The sequence below is a fragment of the Sinocyclocheilus anshuiensis genome, unplaced genomic scaffold (genome assembly GCF_001515605.1).
Source record: "Sinocyclocheilus anshuiensis isolate Anshui unplaced genomic scaffold, SAMN03320099.WGS_v1.1 scaffold1094, whole genome shotgun sequence".
Taxonomy (NCBI): Eukaryota; Metazoa; Chordata; class Actinopteri; order Cypriniformes; family Cyprinidae; genus Sinocyclocheilus; species Sinocyclocheilus anshuiensis.
This window is the reverse complement of record NW_015536578.1, coordinates 186,975-192,155: the sequence shown is the minus strand read 5'-3', so window position 1 is coordinate 192,155 and position 5,181 is coordinate 186,975.

Below are 5,181 nucleotides of genomic sequence, written 5' to 3'. Positions count from 1 at the left end.
ACTGAAGACTGGAGTAATGATGCTGAAAATACAGCTGCGCATCACAGAAATAAATTACATTTTAACACATATTCACATAGAAAACAGTTATTTTAAATAGTAAAAATATTTCAAAATGTTACTGTTTTTGCTGTATTTTGGATCAAATAAATGCAGGCTTGGTGAGCAGAAGAGACTTCTTTAAAAAAACATGAAAAATCTTACTGTTCAAAAAGTTTTGACTGGTTCTGTATGTCAGCCTATAGTTTGATATAAGGTAAACATTCATTTATTTGTGCTGTTTTTTTTTTTTTTATATTATATAGATTTATAGGAGGTTTCATAGACTTGGAAAAGTTTTTAGGTACAGACATCTGTTGTGGGTGTTCTTGGCAGTTTTATGAGGCTTTTTTTTAATAGTGTTCATATCGATATCGTAATTATATCGTATCGACCTAAATTAAGAAATATATCGTGATATAAATTTTGGCTATATGGTCCAGCTCTAGGTAAACCCAGAGTTTCTTACAGTCTCCTCCCCCTTTTTAAAGCGTAAGCGATGTTTAAATACCTCATTCACGCTGCAAAAATGCTTTTCTTACTGAGTATTTTGTCTTATTTCAAGTACAAATATCTATAAATTCTTACGTTAAGATGCAATTTCTATAGATAATTAGCAAAATAAGAAAAATGCACTTAAATTACCCGGCTGCAAAAGGGAGTCAGTCCTATAGGGCTTCAGCAACCAGCTCCCGCCTTTTTGCCCATTTTCGATTATCAAGATGGCAAGATGGCAACGGCCCGCTCCGCCCACTTTGAGCTTCAAAAACGCTCTTCAGAAAACTATAGGTGACGTCACAGACACTACGTCCATGTTTTTATACAGTCTATGGCCTACACCCATGAAACGTTTATGCTTAAAGCTTTACCTTGATTGAATTGTGTTTTTATAATTAATTTTTTAGATGCTGTTACGGTCATTTTTTTACATGAAGTATGTGGACGTCTTTTTGTCGGTGCTGTTGCCATGGTGAATCATAATTTCGGAGCTCCATTGATCATGACTTCTCAAAGTCGTGGTGCACGCGCTAAACTCAGAGTTGACTGAACTAACACAATTCAGCTGTTCTGAAACAGAAAACTCAGAGTTTCCCATCGCAGGGTAAGTCAACTCTTCATGTTTTGAAAACATGCATTCAAGTTTTAAGTTGGTTGAACCTCCTTATTGAAACGGGCCCCTGGTCCGAGACTGGGTAGTGTTAGTAGAGTTAAGCCTGGCTCACACTACAGGATTTTTAGCCCGATTTAGCCCCGATTTCCCCCTCCCAAGAATCGGAGCAAAAATCTTATCGAGCCCCTCGATCGCTCCCGATGTTCGGCACGGATTATCTGTTAATGTGAGGCGTTCACAGATCGAATCTGGCACCTCCCGATCTGCTCGCACACAAATCGGGGCCGCCCCGATCATATCAAACATGTTTGATATTTAGGATTGAAATCGGGATGATGACGGCTATATGATTACATCAGTACTTTCACAATAGCCAATGCGCGACCGCAAAACAGCGACTGTACGGCTCCGTTGGATAGTGGAGATGGAGGAAACTGCTTCTTGATGTTTTGTGGTAACACGACTCTGTATAATTTGTCGAAAACGTATCACAACCGTAAGGAGACAGAGAAGCGCTGGAGTGAAATCCCTCAGTTGCCCTAGGCAGCTGCCTACACAGGATCCGCCACTGCCAGATGCAGTTAGAAATTTACTAAAAACAAGCCTAACGCAAGATATCTGGTGGGGGGGCACCTGGGGTGGCCAGCCAGATTTCAGGGGGGGCCGGTTCCATTTTACAGAATTCTGTGTGTGTGTAGGGTTTCTGTTGGATGTCTGTTATATATAGTGTAGCTCTGGTCACTGAGTGGACCCCACACCTCACTTCCATACAGCGCTATGGGCTGAATTACACTATCGAAGATTTTACACCAAATTGTAATTGGTAATTCAATATTTTGGAATTTTTTCTTAATAGCATATAAAGCTCTTCGAGCTTTATCTTTGAGAGCATTCACTGCCATACTGAAGCTCCCCGATGCAGTGAAGATCAGGCCGAGGTAAATATACTGCATCGTGTGTTCTAGGGCGGTGCTGCCTAGATGGAACTGGTATCTGTGTTCCTGACATTTGGGCTTTTTCTGAAAAACCATAATGTTGGTCTTTTTGAGGTTTACTGCCAGGGCTCAGTTCTGGCAGTAGTTCTCCAGCAGGTCTAGGTGCTGCTGTAGTCCCTGTGCAGGTGGATGCTAGCAGTACTCGATCATCTGGGTACAGCAAAAGCTTGATGTTTTTATCTTGTAGAGTGAGTCCAGGGGCTGTAGACTGTTCCAACTGCACCACTATGTAAATGTTGAACAGTGTTGGACTCAGGCTACAGCCCTGCCGCACTCCTCTCTTCTGGGTGAAGAGTTCTGTATGTTTATTGCCAATTCATATTGCACATTTGTTGTTTGAATACATTGATTTTATAATATCATAAACTTTACCCCCTACCACTTTGTAAAAGTTTGCAATATAATCCGTCATGCCAAATAGAATCAAATGTGGTCAGTAGTTTTATGATTTGGAAGAAAGCCAATCTGACAAGGGCTCAGGACACTGTGTTCGTTAAGGAAGTTCACTATTCTATTGTTTAAAATACTGCTAATTAACTTACCCAGATTACTGCTCACACACATGCCTCTGAAATGATTAGGGTCCAATTTATCTCCACTCTTGTGAATTGGGGTAATAAGTCCTTGGCTGCACATGTCAGAAAAACAGCCTGAACTAAGTACAGGGTTGAATCATTTGAGCACAGCTGTCTGAAGCTCAGGTGTGCTGTGTTTCAGTTTTGAGTTTTATTTGTCAATTCTACATGTGTAATTGGGAATTCTAGTGGGTTTTGATTATTTTTGATTGTATTTTCCTAACTTTGTAGACTTTGTTTGATCTGATCATAATTGTTATTGAGTTGTTTTGGTGGGATTTCTTTATGTAAATTTTCAAATCGTTTTGTCCAAATGTTTCCATCTTGTATTGGTAAGTCTTGTGGTTTTGTTGTGCTCACATTATTCCACATATCCCAGAACTGATTATAATTTATTGAATGTTCTTGTAAACTTTTAGTCAGATGGTGTTTCTTTTTTGCTCTGAGTGTGTCTTTGTATTGTTTCAATTTTGAACAGTATCCAGTTCTTATGTCAGTGTTGTTTGGTTCTTTATGTTTCAGATTTGATATTTTTTTAAAGTTGTTTTCTTATTGTTTTGCAGTCTGAGTCAAACGATTTTTCATCTTTGGTGTTTTTTTTTTTACTATATTTTTTGCCTTTCTTTTTCAAATCAGTTTTACATGCTGCTTTTGTACATATGTAATTTATTTAATCTATAGCCAAATTAAGACCATCTTTAGTTGTTTCAAATGTTTTGTTAATAAATTTAGTGATTTTCAGTTCTTCGGAATTGAGGGCTTGAATAAATTTGTCTGTGCTGTCTGAAGCCCATCTATATATTGGCTGGATTTTATACATTTTACAGGTTTTGAATATGTTTTGTGTAAGTGTGTGATGTGTTTTAAAGGGGTCATATGATGCGATTTCAATTTTTCCTTTCTCTTTGGAGTGTTACAAGCTCTTGGTGCATAAAGAAGATCTGTAAAGTTGCAAAGACTAAAGTCTCAAATCCAAAGAGATATTCTTTATAAAAGTTAAGAGTTAACCACACCTACCTAAAACGGCTCGTTCTAACACGCCCCAACATACCTACGTTGCTCTGTGGGAAGATTTGCATAACGTTCACGCAAATGTTCACGCAAAGAAAGAAGGCGTAACTTTTAGTCTCACTGTAGTATTGTTGACGCTGCAGCCATGTCGTGAAGACGCTGTGTGCTTCGTTGTGAAAGCGAAACTACTTTGTTTGGTCTTCCAAAAGAGGACGATATCCGCTTCGTCATGCCTGGAGCTGATCCGTGCTGGTCGCTGAGGGAATACATCAACTTTCACTCTGGACGAAGCGGAGTTCAGCCCGGGGTCCATCACATGTGGTTGCCACTCATTCGTCGCTCCGGCCGGACACGGCATCAACAGTATGTGAGGGGCGTAACATTTCCGTCTCACGCTTGAGGTATTCGGCCAATCACAACGCATTGGATAGCTGGCCAATCACAGCACACCTCGCTTTTTCAGACCGATGAGCTTTGTAAAACTCGATGCGTTTCAAAAAGGCGGGGCATAGAGGAGAAACAATAATATACAGTATGTGGAAAATAATGTGTTTTTTTTACTTTAAACCGCATAAACACATTTCATTACACCAAATACACAAAATAATGTTCTTTTTAGCAGCATCATATGACCCCTTTAATATAAATGTTAATTTGGGTATGGTCAGAAAGCGGAGTTTGTTGTATGACAGTGAATGCACTGAAGGAGGATGGGTCCATGTCAGTGATGGCATAGTCAACTACACTAGTTCCAAGACCTGAACAACATGTGAACCTCCCTAAAGAATCCCCTCTGCTCCTGCCATTTAGTATGTACAGGCCTGAGGCTCGGCAGAAGTGAACTTCTGTACCATTTTTATTTACAGTAGTGTATCAAAGACAATGTATTTCAGATACATTTTAGTAGCTACAGATTTTATATACATTTTTAGTTGTACTTATTTTTGTAGCCTAAGTTAAATTTTTAATAAAATTCTAATGTTTGTTAACCATGTTAGAAACGCCGCCATCTTGCAATATCACATGACGTCATGAGGTTGGTTCACTCTGTTGGCCAATGAAGAAATATAAGCATTTCTTTGCTTTTTGAACACACGCTTGTTTTGAAATTGAGGAAGACACACATAAAAGGACTGTCAAGCCCATAATAAGTGCAACTGCTTATGCATTTGAGACGATATGGCGAGGGGACCAAACTGTATACCGTTACGGGTGGAAGAAGTCATGAACCTGCTGGTTTGGGGTAAAGAGTAGGTCACTGAATAGATACTATTACAAACAAATTATTACATTTTATGTCAATTACGTAAGTTAGAAAATGTGCACTTTCTAATGTATCATCTGTAGCCTGTGTTACTGTAACTATTTCAGCAAAAAGGGTAATTTGAAACAAGTAGCCTATCTTGCATTGTTTGCAAATGACTGAACTGTTCGTTCTGAATGTTCTGTT